At 43.0% G+C, this 22137-nt stretch overlaps 1 protein-coding gene across 1 annotated transcript in view; it reads right to left on the reverse strand.

Moving 5' to 3' along the window:
* The window catches only part of RNF185 (ring finger protein 185), a 192424-nt gene extending 170629 nt beyond the window's left edge, over nt 1-21795 (reverse strand). The window contains exon 1 of the mRNA XM_066370494.1: nt 21775-21795. The gene's annotated coding sequence lies outside the window, so the exon portion shown is untranslated. The remainder of the gene's footprint in view (nt 1-21774) is intronic.
* Nucleotides 21796-22137: the final 342 nt, after the last annotated feature.

Consider the following 22137-nt stretch of genomic DNA (forward strand, 5'->3'; position numbering starts at 1 on the left):
GTAGGTTATCACTGGATTCGGACAGACGGTAATGAAACAACGAAGCCAAGAACTGGTGGGCCATTATCTTTAATCCTAGCTTGCACCTGGTGGGCAAGTAAAAACACACACTGGGCTCCAAAACCCACTCACATTCAGTGTTCACAAAACTACTGACTTATCCGAGTTTCCCAGAATCAAAGGTTTTTACCTCACCAGCCTTATTCCCCTCTGTTCCCCATCTCCTATTCTCTGCACAAACTGGCTTTTTCTTTAGCATTCTGCCATCTTGGCTCCTTCTCCTCTCTTCCACATGCTCTCCAACCTGCTCTCTGCTCTAATGCTAATCTCAGGAACCAAGAGAGCAAGTTCCTGGTCTGCCCTACTTTATAGTGCAGAAATCAAAACCTTTAATCCAATATACAAAATGGGGAAGTCTCTGATACAAAGTCCACCCCACATCAAAAAGGGTGGGAAAGGCTTAATCCTAAAACCAAGCCCCAGGCTACAAGGATCCTGCCTGCCCACAGCCTGCCCCCAACACACATTAATATCACCAGGGCGAAAGCTTCCATGTGGGCAGCACTATCTTTAACAAAGTGAGCATAATATATTTTATCTGCCCAACATTGTGTCACTCTTCCTGTGGTAAGGTACCAGAGAATTGCAAAAATTAATATTAGTATTTTAGGAGAAAAAGTCAGGCTTCTTGCCCCATCCTCTCTTTAGAGCAGGGGTCGGGAACCTATGGCTCGCGAGCCAGGTGTGGCTCTTTTGATGGCTGCATCTGGCTCACAGACAAATCTTTAATAAAAAAATAACGTTAAAAATATAAAACATTCTCATGTATTACAATCCATTCATTTTCTACCGCTTATGTTCATGGTTGTGGGTGGCTGGAGCCAATCACAGCTGTCCTCTGGGACAACACCAAATTTTTATTGGATAATGCATATCATACATGGGTCATTGTATGCTGTCACGAAATTACATTTTAAAATATGTGGCGTTCATGGCTCTCTCAGCCAAAAAGGTTCCCAACCCCTGCTTTAGAGAATGGAGGGAGAAGAATATAGGAGTTTCCTGACTTACAAGGACGACTGGGTCATTTAGTTTAACTATAGTTCTCTGAAAAGATAAAGGTTATCTGAAGAACTTCCTTTCCCTTTCAATAAGAGACAAAATTTACATACCCTACACTGATTTTAACTCTACCTCCCTTTCTGGAATCCTGAGAGTAACATATACCTCTAGGCAAAGGAGGGGAGATAGATACTAAAAGATTTGTGAATGTCTTTGATATGTAAAATAACATCACATTTGTGTTACCTTGAGAGTTTTAATGTCTTTTATAAATCCTCTAGACAAATGTTATAAGCTTGTTAATGATTGTGTCGTGCTCTCCCCAACCTGTATGTGGTTAAAGGTATATAACCAGCCTCAGAGTTATATTTGACACTGCACTATTTGGGTCAGCTATACCCCGTGTTAGTCATATGCAGCTGGCTTAGTCAATAAAACTCCTCAAAAATTCATTTGGACTTGGTGTCTCTACGTAAACCTGCAGAAGTAAGGTACAGTACTTTACAACATTCCTGTGAGGTCAGTTGGCAATGGAGGAAGGTCACATGAGGAACCAGGCCAGGAAACTTTGGCTGGAACCACCCACACTGATGTGCACCAAAAGAAACTTCCCAGAAGCCCTTTGAAAAAGAACAACGGTCTGTCAGCCAATGAAATTTTGCCACATCATATTAACCTGACCACCCTACTGACGCTATAAATTACCCCCAAACAGGGGAGGTGGCACAACTTCTCTGGCCCATCTTGTGGACCAGAGAAATTTGTCCAGGATGCACTCTAATAAATAAAGCTTTTGCTGTTCCACACTTGGTGGCTGTAGGTCAAATAAGTTTGTAAATATGATATATATGTTTGCTTGCGTATAGTTTGCATTAGATGTGGGGGGACAGTCTGTAAGCAAGTAGGATTCTTATAGCCTAAGGCTTAGTTTTAAAACTAAGTCTTTCCCACCCTTTTTGATGTAGAGCGGTGCACTCTCATGAGGAATACCATTATGCCTCAGATAAGACTTCCTTGTTTGTATATTGGATTAAAGGTTTTGATTTCTATGCTATAAAGTGGGGCAGACCAGGAGCTTGCTCTCTCTCAGTTCCTGAGATTAGCATTAGAAGAGAGAGCAGAGAAAGGACACGTGGAAGCCAGGAGAAGCAGCCAAGATGGCAGAGTGCTGAAGGAGAAGCCAGTTTGTGCAAAGTTAGTGCAGAGAGAAGGAGATGGGGAACAGAGGTGAATGAGACTGGTGAGGTTAGAAACCTTTGATTCTAGGAAACTCGGATAAGTCAGTGGCTTTGGGAGCCCTGAATGGAAAGGGAAGTGTTTTCTCACTGTGTGTATTTCTTGCCCGCTGAGTGCAAGCTAGGATTAAAGCTAATGGCCCACCAGTTTTTGGCTCCATTGTTTCATTACCTTCTGTCCAAATCTAATGCAAACCTACACTGGCCAGGTGGCTGTGATGGTGGCTATGGCTACTGGCTTTACAGTGGCTATGCTCTTCTTTCTTCCTTGGCGGGGAAACTACCTTACGATTCCCACATTTTCATGTATCTACCATCTTAGAAGCTCTCCAAACCCTGTCTTTTTGGGGATGTATGGAGGCACCATTCCTTAGGTATGACTGATGTGAAGCCAGTATCCATTGTCACCATCACAGCCACCTGGCCCATGCAGGTTCGCATTGGATTTGGACAGTTGGTAATGAAACAACGGAGCCAAAAACTGGTGGGCCATCATCTTTAATCCTAGCTTGCACCCAGCGGGCAAGTAAAAACCCAAACTGGGCTCCAAAACCCACTCATTCAGCGCTCACAAAGCTACTGACTTATCTGAGTTTCCTAGAATCAAAAGTTTCTAGCTCACTAGCCTCATTCTCCTTTGTTCCCCATCTCCTTCTCTCTACACAAACTCTGTACTAACTGGCTTATCTTTCAGCACTCCACCATCTTGGCTGACTCTCCTCTCCTACACATGGCCTTACTCTGCTCTCCAATCTGCTCTCTGCTCTAATGTTAATCATAGGAACTGAGCGAGCAAGCCCCCGGTCTGCCCCACTTTATAGTGCAGAAATCAAAACCTTTAATCCAATATACAAAATAGGGAAGTCTCTAACACAAAGTCACTTATCTGAGGCATGATGGGATTGCTCCACCCCACATCAAAAAGGATGGGAAAGGCTTAGTCCTAAAACCAAGCCCCAGGCTACAAGGATCCTGCCTGCGCATAGCCTGCCCCCAACACACATTAATATAATTATGCCCATTCCAAGCATTAGGGCAACTAATATCATCACCTGGGAAATGGGCTTCCACATGGTCAGCACCATCTTTAACTAAGTGAGCATAATATATTTTATCTGCTCAACAACTGATTAAATAATTGGCCATTGGTGATCCAACTCAATCGTCAGCCCCTCTCCCCTCCCTGAAGGTGGGGGTGGGATGGAACTGAAAGTTCCAACCTTCTAATTCCCTTGGCAACCAGCTTCCCAAAAGTTACCTATTAACATAACAGAAGACACATTTTATCTTCTCATCACTCAGGGAATTCCAAGGGTGTTAGGAGCTCTGCGCTTTGAACAGGAATGAACACCAAAAATGTGATTCTGATTATAAATCACGATATCACACCTGGCTTCCACTGATTATTTTATTGCCTGTATAGTTTTGAGTTTGCTAGTTGGAATTGTAGGGGAGGAAGAAATTTTCTTCTACCTTTCTAGTTTCTTTCAGCTGATAGAATAGTTAAATCTATATGAGACAGATTAGATTAACAAGAAAAAAAATTAACCAAATTTAATTACATGTGTACATATGGGAACCCTATATACATGATAGGGTCAGAGACAGAAAGTTAAAATGAGGTATATGCGATCTTCTGCACCAAAGATGAGATAAGGTGCCCTAGGGCTTAGGAGGGGAGGAAGGTCATTTGTAGGAGGATAAGAAGAGTAAATGTTAAGTAATTAGATACTTGCCCTGCCCCACAGATAGGTCATAAAAGGTTATCTCTGGTTATGACTTTTATTATGGACAAAACCTCAAAATCAAATTCTTTAAGGGGGATGAAAGTTTTTTGTGAGCCCTTAGTGTCTCAGTTGCCTTCAGCTTAAAATAATTCACACACTGGAACTGGCACATCTTGGGTTTGCCTATTCTGAAATTTCAGGATTATACAATTGTGGGTCAAATAAGTTTACAAATATGATATATATCTTTGCTCGCTCATAGTTTGCATTGGGTGTGGGAGACAGGCTGTAAGCCAAGTCATTATAGCCTAAGGCTTAGTTTTAAGACTAAGCCTTTCCCTCCCTTTTAATACTAAGATCTTTTCAAAACTAAGCTTTTCCCCACACCCTTGACTGTCGCATGATGTGGGGTGGTGCACTGTTGGGCAGATAAAATGTATTATGCTCACTTTGTTAAAGATAACACGAGGAGGCCGTAGCCCAGGTGATATTAATGTGTGTTGGGGTGGGCTAAAGGCAGGCAGAATCGTTGTAGCCTGGGGCTTGGTTTTGGGATTAAGCCTTTCCCACCCTTTTTGATGTGGGGTGGTACAATCCAATCATGCCTCAGAGAAGTGACTTTGTATTAGAGACTTCCCTATTTTGTATATTGGATTAAGAGTTTGGATTTCTACACTATAAAATGGGAACGGAGCGGGAGCTTGCACTCTTGGTTCCTGAGGTTAGCATGAGAGAGCAGAGAGAGTAGAGCCAGCAGAGGGAGGAGGCCACGTGGAGGAGGCCAGGAAAAGCAGCCAAGATGGCGGAGTGCTGAGTGAGATGCCAGTTTGTACAGAGTTTGTATCTGGGATAAGGAAGGAGATGGGGAACTGAGGAGAATAAGGCTGGTGAGCTAGAAACCTTTGATTCTAGGAAACTCGGATAAGTCAGTGGCTTTGTGAGCACTGAATGTGATTGGGTTTTGGAGCCCAGTGTGTGTTTTTACTTGCCTGCCGGGTGCAAGCTAGGATTAAAGACTATGGCCCACCAGTTTGTGGCTCCGTTGTTTCTTTACCAACTGTCCGAATCCAATGCGAACCTGCATGGGGCTGTTCTGATGGTGGCCCTGGCCCTGGCTGCTGGCTTTACATGCACTCTTATGAGGAATCCCATTATGCCTCAGTTAAGTGACTTTGTATCAGAGATTTCCTTATTTGTATATTGGCTTAAAAACTTTAATTTCTACGCTATAAGATGGGGTCCTGTTGGGCAGATAAAATGTATTATGCTCACTTTGTTAAAAATGGTGCTGCCCACGTGAGGCTGTAGCCCAGGTGATATTAATATGTGTTGAGAATCCTTGTAGCCTGGGGCTTGGTTTTGGGATTAAGCCTTTCCCACCCTTTTTGATGTGGGGGTACAATCCAATCATGCCTCAGAGAAGTGACTTTGTATTAGAGACTTCCCTATTTTGTATATTGGATTAGAGATTGTGAAGCTACAATATAAAATGGGGGCAGAACGAGAGTTTGCCCTCTTGGTTCCTGGGATGATTAGCATGAGAGAGCAGAGGGAGCAGAGCAGAGAGCAGAAAGAGGCCATGTGGCCAGGAGAAGCAGCCAAGATGGCGGAGTGCTGAGTGAGAGGCCAGTTTGTGTAGAGAGAAGGAAGGAGATGGGGAACTGAGGAGAATAAGGCTGGTGAGCTAGAAACCTTTGATTCTAGGAAACTTGAATAAGTCAGTGGCTTTGTGAGCACTGAATGTGAGTGGGTCTTGGAGCCCAGTGCGTGTTTTTACTTGCCCGCCGGGTGCAAGCTGGAATTAAAGACTATGGCCCATCAGCTTTTGGCTCTGCTGTTTCTTTGCCGACTGTCCGAATCCAATGCGAACCTGCATGGGCTGGGCTGCTTTGATAGTGGAGGCCCTAGCCCTGGCCGCTGGCTTTACAGGTCCCCAAACTTTTTACACAGGGGGCCAGTTCACTGTCCCTCAGACCGTTGGGGGGCCAGACTATAAAAATACTATGAACAAATTCCTATGCACACTGCACATATCTTATTTTAAAGTAAAAAAACAAAACGGGAACAAATACAATATTTAAAATAAAGAACAAGTAAATTTAAATCAACAAACTGACCAGTATTTCTTTTTTTTTTTTAATTTATTTATTTACAGAGACAGAGAGTCAGAGAGAGGGATAGACAGGGACGGAGAGATGAGAAGCATCAGTCATTAGTTTTTCGTTGCACATTGCGACACCTTAGTTGTTCATTGATTGCTTTCTCATATGTGCCTTGACCACGGGCCTTCAGCAGACCGCGTAACCCCTTGCTTGAGCCAGCGACCTTGGGTCCAAGCTGGTGAGGTTTTGCTCAAACCAGATGAGCCCGCGCTCAAGCTGGCGACCTCGGGGTCTCGAACCTGGGTCCTCAGGATCCCAGTCCAACACTCTATCCACTGCGCCACCGCCTGGTCAGGCTGACCAGTATTTCAATGGGAACTATGCTCCTCTCACTGACCACCAATGAAAGAGATGCCCCTTCTGGATAAATGGCCTCAGGGGCCACATGTGGCTGGTGGGCCATAGTTTGGTGACCCTTGCTATAAGATAAGGCAGATGGGGGGGGTTCTTGCTCAGATACTGCCATCAGCATTGCGGAGAAGAAGTAGCCAACATGGCGGAGTGCTGAAGGAGAAGCCAGTTGGTGCAGAGTTTGTGCAGAGAGAAGGAGATGGGGAACAGAGGTAAATAAGGCTGGTGGGGTGTTTGATTCTAGGAATACTCGGATGAGTCAGTGGCTTTGGGAATCAGTGAATGGAAAGGGAAGTATTTTCCCACTGTGTGTATTTCTCGCCTGCTGGGTGCGAGCTAGGATTAAAGGTAATGGCCCACCAGTTCTTGGTTCCGTTGTTTCATTACCATCTGCTCTACATTTGGTGTAGTCTGTGGCAGGATTTGAATCAGATCAGTATGGAGCCACCACCACCTTTGAGCAGTGGAGTAGAGGACTGGCTGCTGTTATGTTTCCCCAAGGCTGTCCTTTTGGGGGCTGTAGGTTGGCTGATTTTTACAGCCATGTGTGAGGAAACCAAGAGCTGTGTGGAAGAAGCTGCCCAGGACCTGCAAACCGAGCAGTGGAAGGAGCTGGAGCAAATGTGAGAGAAAGAGGTGCTGACCCTGGAGCTGGAGCAAGCACTGGAGAGGGAGGCTGACCAGGTTCGCGAGATTCCCCTGGAAATGGAGCAGCTGCTGGAGAAGGAATCACAAGTTTGTGAGTTGCAGATTTCCCTGGACGTTGTGGAGAGCCAGCAGCAGGAGGCCGAGGCTGAGGCTGGGGCTGGGGCTGCACGACTCATGGAGCAGAAGGCGGCAGCAGCCCAGGGCTCAAGCCCAGCAGCAGGAGTTGGTGTTTTCAGTTCCTCTTTGGAGGATAAGGAGAATCCAGCTGGAGTTGTGATCCACAGTCTCCAGAAGATGAGAGCCCAGCAGCAAGGAGTACCTGCTATGCCCCTGGTAGTTCTGCAATTTTGGGACATAGGGGTGAATGCCATCATGCTCTCCAGAGCAAAAATGGTGTGAAGCCAGTGGCCGTGGCCACCATCACAGCAGCCTGGCCCATGCAGGTTCGCATTGGATTCAGACAGTCGGTAAAGAAACAACGGAGCCAAAAACTGATGGGCCATCATCTTTAATCCTAGCTTGCACCCAGCGGGCAAGTAAAAACACACACTGGGCTCCAAAACCCACTCACATTCAGTGCTCACAAAGCTACTGACTTATCCGAGTTTCCTAGAATCAAAGGTTTCTAGCTCACCAAACTTATTCACCTATGTTCCCCATCTCCTTCCTTCTCCCTGCACAAACTCGGCACAAACTGGCCTCTCACTCAACACTCCGCCATCTTGGCTGCTTCTCCTGGCCTCCTCCACATGGCCTTTCTCTGCTCTCCTCTCTGCTGTCTCCTCTAATGATAATCTCAGGAACTAAGAGAGCAAGCTCCCATTCTGCCCCCATTTTATAGTGTAGAAATCAAAACCTTCAATCCAATATACAAAATAGGGAAGTCTCTAATACAAAGTCACTTATCAGAGACATGATAGTATTGCACCACCCCACATCAAAAAGGGTGGGAAAGGCTTAATCCCAAAACCAAGCCCCAGGCTACAAGGATCCTGCCTGCCCACAGCCTGCCCCCAACACACATTAATATCACCTGGGCGACAGCTTCCATGTGGGCAGCGCCATCTTTAATAAAGTGAGCATAATGTATTTTATCTGCCCAACAGATGGAAATGCTAACTGCCATTGCCATGTGCTCCTCCCTGGGACAGTGTAAGACCTGCCAGGATGACAATGATGGCGGGGGTGCTGAGGCCCCATGTGCTTGGATTGATTTCTGGACTACGACTGGAGTGGGCACTGGTTCCTTTGTTGAATGGACTTATGGATTTTGGGCAATGTGAAATACCTTGATGGGGTGGGTGACAGTTTTGCTGGAGGCCTTTCCACTGCCCCGGGAAGCTTTTCATACTGCTAGGAAGAAGTCTGAGGACATGTTGTGCTTTTGGTAAAATGTTCAGAGACTGGTGAAATGTACCTTTGTAATTGTTGAAACTGTATGATTTGTGGTGTTGTAATTTGTGTAATATGCCTAATTTTCTTGTGCAGGAATACCTGTGCTTTAGATTGTAAGCAAGCAAAAGGGGTGGAATGTGGAAATAAGTTTACAAATATGAAATATGTGTTTGCTCACTTATAGTTTGCACTGGGTGTGGGAGACAGGCTGTAAGCTGGCAAAGTCATTATAGCCTAAGACTTAGTTTTAAGACTAAGCCTTTCCCACCCTTTTAATACTAAAATCTTCTCAAAACTAAGCTTTTACCCACACCCTTGACTACTGCATGATGTGGGGTGGTACATTCTTATGAGAAATCCCATTATACCTCAGATAAGTGACTTTGTATTAGAGACTTCCTTATTTGTATATTGGCTTAAAGGTTTTAATTTCCACACTATAAAATGAGACAGACCAGGGGCTTTCTCTCTCTTGGTTCCTGAAATTAGCATTGGAGAGGAGAAGCAGCCAAGATGGCAGAGTGCTGAAGGAGAAGACAATTTGTGCAGAGTTTGTGCAGAGACAAAGAGATGGGAAACAGAGGTGAATAAGGCTGGTGAGGTACAAACCTTTGATTCTAGGAATACTTAGATGAGTCAGTGGCTTTGGGAGTCCTGAATCGAAAGGAAAGTGTTTTTCGACTGTGTGTATTTCTCAACCGCCAGGTGTGAACTAGGATTAACGGTAATGGCCCACCAGTTTTTGGCTCTGTTGTTTCATTACTGTCTGTCTGAATCAAATGCAAACCTGCACAGGCCAAGTGGCTGTGATGGTGGCCACAGCTACAGGCTTTACAACAATATATAACCTTTCACACTGGCTTCTTTTTTTTATTAGATTTTATTTATTGATTTTTAGGGAGAGGAGGGGGGAGCAGGAAGCATCAACTTGTAGTAGTTGCTTCCTGTATGTGCCTTGACTGGGCAAGTTCAGGGTTTTGAACCAGCGACCTCAGCATCCCAGGTTGACTCTCTGTAAAGCCAGTAGCCGTGGCCACCAACACAGCCACCTGGCCCATGCAGGTTCGCATTTGATTCGGACAGATGACAATGAAACAACGGAGCTGAGAACTGGTGGGCCATTACCTTTAATCCTAACTTGCACCCGGCAGGCGAGAAATACACACAGTAGGAAAACACTTCCCTTTTCATTCAGGGCTCCCAAAGCCACTGGCTCATCCGAGTTTCCTAGAATCAAAGGCCCCACTAGCCTTATTTACCTCTGTTCCCCACTTCCTTCTTGTTGGTCAAATAAGTTTGTAAATATGATATATATGTTTGCTCGCTTGTGACTTATATTGGGTGTGGGGGACAGGCTATAAGCAGGCCAGGTCGTTGTAGCCTAAGGTTTGGTTTTAGGACTAAGCTTTTCCCCACACCCTTGACTGATTGTATGATCTGGGTGGTGCACTCTCATGAGGAATCCAATTATGCCTTGGATAAGTGACTTTGTATCAGAGACTTCCTTGTCTGTATATTGGATTAAGGGATTTTGGTTTTCTACACTATAAAGTGGGACAGACCAGGAGCTGGCACACACAGTTCCTGCTATCACGATTGCAGGGGCTTCCCTGATCCCTTGCCCTTCATGGGAAGAGCTGGTTTTCTGCTTTTCCCTTGTCTTCTTTTGTGGTTTGCCTGTCTTGGTGAGACACCAATAAATAGGATGGCCCACCATCCTCCAACTCCGCCGTTTCTTTACCATCTGCCTGAATCCAATGGGAACCTGCATGGGCCAGGCGGCTGCTTTGATAGTGACAGCCATGGCTCCTGGCCTTACACTTCTCTCTACACAATTTCTGCCCCAACTGGCTTCTCCTTTAGCACTCCGCCATGTTGGCTGCCTCTATTCTGCAATGATGATGGCAGCAGGATCTGAGCAAGAGCCCCACTCCCACCCCATTTGCCTTATCTTATAGTGTAGAAATTAAAGCTTTTAAGCTAATATACAAATAAGAAATCTCTGATACAAAGCCACTTATCTGAGGCATAAATGGGATTCCTCTTAAGAGTGCACCACCCCCTATCATGCAACAGTCAAGGATGTGGGGGAAAGCTTAGTTTTGAGAAGATCTTAGTATTAAAAGGTTGGGAAAGACTTAGTCTTAAAACTAAGCCTTAGGCAGGCTATAAGCATCTTGCCAGCTTACAGCCTGTCTCCCACACCCAATACAAACTATAAGTGAGCAAACATATATATCATATTTACAAACTTTTTTGACTAACATGTTCTATCCACTGTGGCACCACAGGTCAGGCCACACTGGCTTCTTTTATGTTGAAACATGCATTAAACGTTTTTTTCATATCTTTTATGGCTTGATAGCTCATTTCTTTATGTTGCTAAACAGACTATTGTATGAGTATATCATAATTTGTTTATTCATTCATCTATTGAAAGATAATGTGGTTGCTTTCAATCGCTTGGGGAAATTATGAATAAAGCTTCTATAAACATATCCATGCAGGTTTTTGTGTAAGATGTGGTTGACCCCTAACAGGTGGTGGCGCAGTGGATAAAGCGTCGGACTGGGATGTGGAGGACCCAGGTTCAAGACCCCGAGGTCGCCAACTTGAGCACGGGCTCATCTGGTTTGAGCAAAGCTCACCAGCTTGGACCCAAGGTTGCTGGCTTGTGCAAGGGGTTACTCGGTCTGCTGTAGCCCCATGGTCAAGGCGCACAGGAGAAAGCAATCAATGAACAACTAAAAAAGTACCACAACAAAAAACTGATGATTGATGCCTCTTATCTCTCTCTGTTCCTGTCTCTCTGTCCCTGTCTATCTCTCTCTCTGTCTCTGAAAAAGACAAAAAGATGTGGTTGATAATTTTGGGAAACCTTGGGATCCTGGTTTTGGCTCCTGATAATCCACGTCCTCAGATGTAGTATGAAAAACATACTGCATACTATAAAGGTTTGCAGCTTTATAGTGGGGGTTCTGAGGATAGCAGAGTCTATCCAACCTTCTGGCTTGTAGAGTCCTTTGCTATGCACAGCCCATGGCTTTGACTTCCCAACACGCTGACAACTTTTCCATTCCTGCTTCAGCCTTTCCCCAAAGTGTTCTACTAATGACCCACTGCTCCCTACTTTTCTACCTTCAACTCTCTGAATCTCAAACCCTCTCCTTCAAACCTCCATGTAGGTCAAATAAGTTTTCAATATGATGTTTATGTTTGCTCGCTTATAGTTTGCATTGGGGGTGGGAGACAGGCCATAATCTGGCAAGGTCCTTATAGTCTAAGGCTGTGATGGCAAATCTTTTTATAAAAACCACCCACTTTTGCAGTGCTGGTCAACCTGGTCCCTCCCGCCCACTAGTGGGCGTTACAGCTTTCATGGTGGGCCAATTATGGCGCCATTTGGTTGCTCTGCTGTGCCCACCATGCAAGCTGGAATGCCTACTAGTGGGCGGGAGGGACCAGGTTGACCAGCACTGCAAAAGTGGGCGTTTTTTATAAAAAGATTCGCCATCACAGGTCTAAGGCTTAGTTTTAAGACTAAGCCTTTCCCACCTTTTTAATATTAAGATATTTTCAACATCCTTCTAATACTAAGATCTTCTCAAAACTAAGCTTTCCCCCACACCCTTGACTATTGCCTGATGTGGGGTAGTGCACTCTTAAGAGGAATCCCATTTATGCCTCAGATAAGTGGATTTGTATCAGCGACATCCTTATTTGTATATTGCCTTAAAAACTTTAATTTCTATATTATAAAATAAGGCAGACCTGGGTTTTCTTGCTTAGATCCTGTCATCAGCACTGCAAGGAGAGGCAGCCACGATGGCAGATTGTTGACGGAGAAGCCAGTTGGTGCAGAGTTTGTGCAGAGAGAAGGAGATGGAGGACAGAGGTGAATAAGGCTGGTGGGGCCTTTGATTCTAGGAATACTCGGATGAGCCAGTGGCTTTGGGAGCCCTGAATGGAAAGGGAAGTGTTTTCCCATTGTGTGTATTTCTCGCCCACCAGGTGCGAGCTAGGATTAAAGGTAATGGCCCACAGTTCTTGGCTCTGTTGTTTCATTGCCATCTGTCCGAATCAAATGTGAACCTGCACAGGCTAGGAGGCTGTGATGGTGGCTGTACCTACTGGCTTTACACTCCATTAGGTTCTTTATTCACTTATTTGGTTGGAGCACTCCTGCTCCTATCACCCATGTCCTCCTCTGTGGAAGACTACAAGCTGGCAAAGCCTTTGCAGTTTAAGGCTTAGCCAAAGGTTAAGCTCTTTCCCCACACTACCATATAGGCTATGAAGCTTAGTATTTGTACTCGTCCCATTCCCCCACCTCACTTGCTTGATAAAGTTGCTAGAGGCTATTTACATGGCCTTCATCTCACCCTTTGTTTGTTCTGATGTTGGTTGATTTCAGTTATGCAGGGTGGAGGGTTTTCTGCACTTGGGAGAATTCTTGGGTTGTCTTGGAGATGTGTGACTTTGTATCAGAGACATCCTTATTTGCATAGGGCTCTGCACTACATAATCAGCAGACCAGGGACTTTGTTCTGCTCTTGCAAGCTACCTGTTTTGCATAAAGGCCTCCCAATCTCATCCCTTTTTTCTCTGAGTTTATTTCATTTATTTATTTATTTATTTATTTATTTATTTATTTATTTATTTATTGTATTTTTCTGAAGTGAGAAGTTGGGAGGCAGAGAGACAGACTCCCGTATGCACCCTACGGAGATCCACCCGCATGCCCACCAGGGGGCGATGCTCTGCCCATCTTGGGTGTTGCTCTGTAGAGGCTGGAGCCATTCTAGCACCTGAGGTGGAGGCCACGGAGCTGTCCTCAGTGCCCGGGCCAACTTGCTCCAATGGAGATTTGGCTGCGGGAGGGAAAGAGAGAGACAGAGGGAAAGGAGATGGGGAAGGGTGGAGAAGCAGATGGGTGCTTCTCCTCTGTGCCCTGACTGGGAATGAAACCTGGGACTTCCACATGCCAGGCTGATGCTTTACCCCTGAGCCAAACGGCCAGGGCACACCCAAGGTCTTTGTCTCAGACCCTTGGAGGTCCCAGCTTCAACAAGCTTTAGATCAGGCTCAAGATATAGGGAATTACATCAGAATATGTGTTGATATTTGGCCTTCTTACATACAAGGTCTGGCTATTGCCATAGCACTTCAGGGGAGGACTCCAGGACAATACTTTGATAAACAGCAGAACAAACAAAGAAAGGGAGGCCAGGGAAGTACTTCTGCCAATGGATCTTGTTTCCAATGCGGGGTCTAGGAAATTTTGCTAGAATTTGCCCTACTCTGGGTATCAGTCTCAGTCTCCTCCTGAGAGGCAGCCAGCTCCTAATGCTTCTGACCTCTGCCCTCACTGCAGGAGAGGGAAACATTGGATGAGTGAATATAAATCTAAGTATACTGCCGAAGGGCAGGTGATTCAGGGAAATGGACAATGGAGCCCTCCTTGGCCCCATCAAACAGTAGGGGCAATGTCAGTGTTTCCTCAGCAAATCTGATTTCAGCAGGCCAAACATCGCCCAATTATTCCGAGCAATGGCAGGGCGGCTGCCTTAGTTCTCTCTGGCTGCTTAGTCTGCTGCTCACCTAAAATTGAGGTAGAGGCCTGACCAGGCAGTGGCGCAGTGGATGGAGCCTTGGACTGGGATGCGGAGGACCCAGGTTCGAGACCCTGAGGTTGCCAATCTGAGTGCAGGCTCATCTGGTTGGAGCAAAAGTTCACCAGCTTGGACGCAGGGTCGCTGGCTCTAGCAAGGGGTCGCTTGGTCTGCTGGGGGCCTGCGGTTAAGGCACATGTGGGAGAGCGGTCAATGAACAACTAAAGTGTCACAATGCGCAACGAAAAACTAATGATTGATGCTTCTCATCTCTCCGTTCCTGTCTGTCTGTCCCTCTCTCTGTCTCTGTAAAAAAAAATAATAAATAAATAAAGTTGCTTTAAAATTGAGGTAAAGGAGAAGTCTTAGCATAGTCAACCTGAACCACCAGTTATAGCAAGTATGGAATTTGAGAATGTTTAGGAGACTTAGGTAAAATTATAGCTTTTCCTGTTATTGTCTGATTTTCTTTAATGTTTTAGCTACAATCTTCTGAACTATCATTTTATTTCTTATTCTTTACCTGGAATTTAGGCAGGAGACCCCTGGTGGATCTGACTACAAAATTTATCATGCAGCTACTGAGGAAATTTTCTCTGGGAGATTTTGTTGGTTCCATCTTTCAGTGTGCCTCTGTCATAAAGTGCCCTGACTGAGATCAGGCAGGCATCTTTCTAGTCTGGTTGTGCTCTGAAATCCTGGGTTTTTCTCTCTGGTTTATCTGATTCTAGTTTCTGTTTAGTTTTTGTCTGATGTTGTCCAAAATGTGTCTATTTTTAAGGCCTGAATTAAATTCTTGCATGCAAAAGTTGGAAATGGCTCTAATATTGAACAAGAAAAAATAAAATAGTTTCATCCCTACATTTTTCTTTAAAATTTTAACATGTAAGCAATGCTCATTTAAATTTAAATAGAATAGAATTTAGATCCTAAAGACTTGCTAATTTAGTTTGTATTTTGTAAAGTGTGTTTTATGTTGTCTGGTATGAGGATTAATCAGATTTATGTGTTATACTTATGTTTCTGTACTGTAAATTGTCTTGTTTATGTGTAAAACTATACTGAGGTCTGTGAAACAAAGGAATTGAGCAAAATTAAGCAGGGCCCTGATAAGTCATTTCAAGAACTTGTCTCATAGCTACTTCAGGCAGTTGGGAGAATAGTATAAGAATGCTAATTCTGCTTGTCAGGTCACATCCTGCAAAAGGGGCCCTGAGGAAATCAGGAATTTGACTCCTCTGATGCCCTGAAATGGAGTTAATAATACAAGGGCATAAATTCAGAGGACTCTTAGATACAGGAGCTGATGTATCTGTTACTACTGAGCAACATTGGCTTTTTTTACGGCTCATTCATGAAGCAGTCAGAGAGCTGTGAGGCTTAGGGCAATGTAAATTTTTTTAACAAAGCTCTAAGTTTTTTTATAATGGTAAGATAAAGAAGACCATATTGGATTTTTTCAGCCTTATGTGCTCTCTAGATTGCCTGTTAATATGTATATATGGGATAAAAATGTTTTGAAAGGTATGGGAGCATTACTTGTAGAAGCATTTACTACATTTTGTCAGACTTTTGGAATTGACCTGAGGACAGGAAGTCTTTATTTATTTATTTATTTATTTATTCATTTTTATTGGTGAGAGAGAGAGAGAGAGAACAGGGGGAGGAGCAGGAAGCATCAACTCCCATATGTGCCTTGACCAGGCAAGCCCGGGATTTTGAACTGGCAACCTCAGCATACCAGGTCGACGCTTTATCCACTGCGCCACTACAGGTCAGGCAGGACAGGTAGTCTTTAAAATCTTCAGGGTGAAGGCATTGTAGAGCATGCCCATCAAATGCTTAAAGTTCTATTAGAAAAATAAAAAGGGAGATTCATGTCCTGAAACTCCTGAAAATATTCTTTAATTTCTTTTTTAACTTTTATTTATTTATTCATTTTAGAGGAGAGAGAGAGGAGCAGGAAGCATCAACTCCCATATGTGCCTTGACCAGGCAAGCCCAGGGTTTTGAACCGGCGACCTCAGCGTTCCAGGTCGAAGCTTGATCCACTGCGCTACCACAGGTCAGGCTGAAAATATTCTTTATTGTGCTTTTTACTTTAAAAAAATTTTAAATACTGATGTACAGAGTGTTGGGCAGATAAAATGTATTATGCTCACTTTGTTAAAAATAGGCGCTGCCCACGTGAGGCCATTGCCCAGGTGATATTAATGTGTGTTGAGAATTGTTGTAGCCTGAGGCTTGGTTTTGGGATTAAGCCTGTCCCACCCTTTTTGGTGTGAGGTGGTACAATCCTATCATGCCTCAGAGAAGTGACTTTGTATTAGAGACTTCCCTATTATGTATATTGGATTAAGGGTTTGGATTTCTACACTATAAAAGGGAGGCAGAACGGGACTCGGCCTCTTGGTTCCTGAGGTTAGCATGAGAGAGCAGAGAGAGTAGAGCCAGCAGCGGAAGGAGGCCACGTGGAGGAGGCCAGGAAAAGCAGCCAAGATGGCGGAGAGCTGAGTGAGATGCCAGTTTGTACAGAGTTTGTATCTGGGATAAGGAAGGAGATGGGGAACTGAGGAGAATAAGGCTGGTGAGCTAGAAACCTTTGATTCTAGGAAACTCGGATAAATCAGTAGCTTTGTGAGCACTGAATGTGACTGGGTTTTAGAGCCCAGTGTGTATTTTTACTTGCCCGCCGGGTGCAAGCTAGATTAAAGACTATGGCCGACCAGTTTTTGGCTCCATGGTTTCTTTACCGACTGTCCGAATCCAATGCGAACCTGCATGGGCCGGGCAGCTCTGATGGTGGCCCTGACCCTGGCTTCTGGATTTACACAGGGCCACTCAGTGACTGAGAGACTCTAGAATCCAACAAGGAAAGCCTTCCCTGAAGGGCGATGGAAGGACTTGCTCACAGGAATGTGGGGCCAAGGATATGTGTGTTTTTCCTAGGTTTGCTAAGGCTCCTCAGTGGGTTCCTGAAAGTTTGGTAAGACACCATAAGTCAGTAGGAGAGACTTGCCCATAAGAGCAATTATATAAGACTTATTTTACTTTAAAAATTTTTTTGAACATTTCCTTCTCAGGACTTACTGCAGCTGAGAGGCATTTTACACCAGCCAAGCAATGGCCTAAATTTCTCATGTTCTACCGGGATATATTAACCGGCCCTACGTGGCAAAAATTTAATCAAATTACTAACTTGGGGACGAGGGTATGTTCCAATTTTGTCATCAACAGGTCCTCTTTGAATGCCAGCGAGGAACAAGGAAGGTGAAGTCTCATCATAGATTGGCATCAACCCCTAGAAAGCAACCTGGTTCCAGAGATCCAGAATGCCCATTAAGCTTAAGTAAGACAAAAGCTTAATGTGCTGGAAACAGTGATAATGGGACTTGGAAACCAGCTATAGAGAGTGAGAAATATGACAACAGTTCCAGTGTCATGCAGACTTTTCCTGAGTGTGACTCCTGCTCCTTGTGATAGTTCTCAATGGGACTGAATTGGGGTTGGGTTGCATCTACAGGGAATGTGGAAGAGTGATGGTGTCAGCATGGTCTTGGTGAAATTGCACCAACATATTAAGGACATTCAAAATAGCAGGCTCTATTATAGGTTCTGCTGTATTGGCTAAGAATTTTCTTGATAATCTAAAAGGCTTTAATCCTTTCAATGTACTAAGACACTTGTTAGCATTGGCTATATTAATTTTATGTTTATTCTGTATTTTTCCAGTCGGCCTCCAAACTGAAATCTGGGAAATCAGATGAGTACAAATCTCAGCACATAAACTAAAATTAAAAAATGAAAAAGAGGGATATGTGGGAGACTGCAAGCTGGCAAAGCTCTCGCAGTTTAAGGCTTAGCCAAAGGTTAAGCTCTTTCCCCATACCTCCATATTGGCTATAAAGCTGAGTATTTGTGCTCATCCCATCCTCCCACCTCATTTGCTTGGTTAAGTTGCTAGAGGCAATTTACATGCCCTTCCTCTCACCCTTTGTTTGTTCTGATATTGGTTGATTTCAGTTATGCAGAGTGGAGGTTTTTCTGCACTTGGGAGAATTCTTGGTTGCCTTGGAGATGTGTGACTTTGTATCAGAGACATCTTTATTTGCATATGGCTCTGCACTATATAATAAAGCAGACCAGGGGCTTTGCTCTGCTCTTGCAAGCTACCTGTGTTGCAAAGCTACCTCCCAATCTCATCCTTTTTCTCTCTGAGTTTATATCTTTATTCCACAATGTTCTCACTCAGGACCTGGACAATTACTAGCTGTGCTGGTCTGCAGCACTTCTCCACTTTGTCCCACATTTGGTCAGTTATTCAACCTGTGGAAAAGACCTTCAGGTCTCTTCTTCTTCTGTTCATCACCATTGGTGCTTCTTAGGGGGGATCTTTCTAATCTTCCCCCCACCCTTTGCACTTTGTGCTTCAGACAAACCATGCCATTTCATGTCTCTGTACCTTTGCATAAGCTATTCTCTCTGCTAATGTATATCTTTCCCTTCATTAACTGTCTGGGAAATTTATATTCATCTTTCAAATCCTTACTGAGGCATCTGGAAAGCTTTGTTTACCTTCTGTTTATACTCGTGCTACTCAAAGAGTGGTCTGCAAATGATCACACTATTGCCATCCCTTGGGAATGTAGAATCTCAAGTTCCATTCTAGACCTACTGAATCAGTATCTGCATCTTATTTATTTTTAAAATTTACTTATTGATCTTAGAGAGAGTGGAAAGGAGATAGAAAAAGAGAGAGACAGAAACATTGATCTGTTTCTGGATGTGCCCTGACTAGGGATTGAACTGGCAAGATCTGGACAATGCTCTAAACAACTGAGCTATCTGGCCAGGGCAGTATATACATTTTAAAAGATCCCCACATGACTTGTATGCACGTTAAAGTTTGAGTAGTGTTCCATACCACTTCTGACACTGCAATTCCATTGTGACATGAGTTGCATTGTTTTATAATTATTTGTGTCTGTTTTCCCCTCAAGAGTGTGAGTTCCCTGAGTTCAGGGTCAGGGTCCATGCTCCATTCAGCAACCAGCCCAGGCTGTGGAAACTAAAATGGAACCTAGATATTTATTTAATTCTCAGGGTTCTTCAGACTCGGGTCTGAATCCAGTGCCAAGGAGAAGAATTATAAAAGTGAGTTTCTTTTTAAACATTATTTTACTTTACCCTTAAAAAGATATTGTTAAACAATGTGTACCTACTTTTTTTCCTTAGGATGAATTCATAGAAGAATCAAATGAAAAAAATAAACAAGGGTTTGTGTACAAGAATGTTTACAATTATAAAATTAGAAAAGACTTAAATGTCCAAGTATACATAGCCATTAAAATTGTATTATATGAATAGATTAATAAAGAAAGATAATATGCACCATATATTTATAAATCTGTAATTTTTTAAAATTATAAATTATGTAAATTATGTATAAATGTATCAAATGCAAACAATATAGAACTGTATGCGGGTAAGCTTTAAAAATAACAGTCTGCTCCCCAGCATCTGTTAAGTGCTGGCTTTCATCCTCCTAGAATTTCTGGACCACATAGAAGGAGTGAAGTAATGTCTTATGTGGTGTGAAGTGATGGATTCTAAAGTCAGCTCATAATGTTAAATTTTATTATTGTCAAAATTACCCTGAAAGCATTTCATGTTTCATACAGTTCAATATATGTGTTCTTGGTATATACTATACTTTCTTTTAGTAAGTCCACTCAGTTTTCCTACATTAGGAAACAGATTTTTTTTTTCCAGTAAAGAATCAGTTTGTAGATATGGATACAAATACCCCTCTCTTGCTCTTTCTCTTATCCTCAAGCCCTTTAAGTTATATTTAGGTAATTTAAATTAAATTCCTTTCCGCCCACAAAAAATGAGAACATATTTTTTGTAATTTGCTTTCCTTAATATTTTTCTAAGTCCCTTTACATAAGACTAACTTACTCTTTCCCAAAGGTCATTGTTTTGGGGATACCATAATTTAACTGTTCCGTTCCTTTATTGGCAGACTTTTCAGTTGTTTCTTGTTTTTTTTTAAAGTTGTCATAACTCTTTTTTTCATATATATTTGGCTTTCTTTCATAAAATAATATTTTATGGTTTAAAAATAATGCATATTTGCCCTGGCTGTATAGTTCAGTTGATTAGAGTATCATCCTGATACGCAGAAGTTGCCAGTTCAATCCCCCATCAGGGCACATACAGAAACAGATCTATATTTATTTTTTTCTCTCTTCCTCTTGCTACAATCAATCAATAATAAAAAATAAAAAGAGAGAGCAGTTTAAAAAATAAAATACAAATTAAAAAATAAAATAATCATATTTATGGTTAAATTTTTAAAGAAAATTACAGAAAAACATAACATAAAATGAAAAAAACATCCTGAATTCCTTTCATTTTTAAATTCTTAATCCCATCATCCTGGCCGGGGCGCTGGGGATGGCTCCTTGGCCTCTGCCCCAGGCGCTAGAGTGGCTCTGGTCGAGGCAGAGCGACGCCCAGGAGGGGCAGAGCATCGCCCCCTGGTGGGCAGAGCGTCGCCCCTGGTGGGCGTGCCGGATGGATCCCGGTTGGGCGCATGCGGGAGTTTGTCTGACTGTCTCTCCCCGTTTACAGCTTCAGGAAAAAAAAAAAAAAAAAAAAAAAAAAAAAAAAAAAAAATCCCATCATCCTGATATTGAGCCTCAGTTTTTCAAAATAAATTATTTATTTTACTAGAATTTAATAGAAGAAAAAGAACTGGAATGAGAGCAAAGTTTTCCTTTACCCCAAAAATCTTCTATATTTAAAAAGAGTGTGAAATAGTAAGAAGAATGAGAACATTGTGTTTTCTTTAAACTTTGTGTTTCTTACTAGGTTAATTTTAAATTTCCATGTAATAAAATTTTATCACCTGTCAAATGAAAATCAGAAGACAACTATGATGGCTAAATAGACAATAAACACACTCATACACATCTTTAAAATTTATTGAAAGGAACCAAGTTTAAAACTTGAACACATTAGCCTGACCACACTAGCGTGGTGTAGTGGATATAGAGCATTCAACTGGGATGCAGAGGACACAGGTTTGAAACCCCAAGGTTGCCGGCTTGAGTGTGGGCTCCTCTGGTTTGAGCAAAGCTCACCAACTTGAACCGAAGGTCACTGGCTTGAGCAAGGGGTCACTTGGTCTGCTGTAGCCCCACGGTCAAGGCACATATAAGAAAGCAATCAATGAACAACTAAAATGTTGCAACAAAGAATTGATGCTTCTCATCTCTCTCCCTTCCTGTCTGTCTGTCCCTATCTGTCCCTCTCTCTGTCACATTAAAAAAACTAAAAAACACCTGAATCCACTAGAAGAAAGTAATTGAGACAGGCTGATGTCTAAGAAAATAGCCAATAAAAGTGACAATTTGCTTGTAGGGGGTGAAAAAGATGTCCTGGGAAGACATTTACATCTGCTATCTATACTGCTCACAAAGGTTAGGGGATATTTCAAAATTAATATGAAGCAATAAAAAAAAGAAGCATTTGTCCTGGAAATGCTGAGGTCACTGGTTCGTAACCCTGGGCTTGCCTGATCAAGGCACATATGGGAGTTGATGCTTCCAGCTCCTCCCCCCCTTCTCTGTCTCTCCTCTCTCTCTCTGTCTTTCCCTCTCCTCTCTAAAATGAATAAATTTAAAAAAAAATTGGAAAAAAAATTGAAAAAAAGAAGCATTTGATTTTTATTAAACAAGAAAGCAGAAAAGCAAATGATAACTCAAAAAAGCAAATTAGTGCTCTTTGTGTCAGTGACATGAGATGCAAAACCAACTTTTATTTCATTGGTGAAAATACACTATACAAAAGGCTGAATGTACTGGAGTATCTGCATGTTCCCTGATCCCCTAATTTTTGTAAGGAATGTATTATAAGCCCAGCAAAATTAATCATGAAT

The sequence above is a fragment of the Saccopteryx leptura genome, chromosome 2 (genome assembly GCF_036850995.1).
Source record: "Saccopteryx leptura isolate mSacLep1 chromosome 2, mSacLep1_pri_phased_curated, whole genome shotgun sequence".
NCBI lineage: Eukaryota > Metazoa > Chordata > Mammalia > Chiroptera > Emballonuridae > Saccopteryx > Saccopteryx leptura.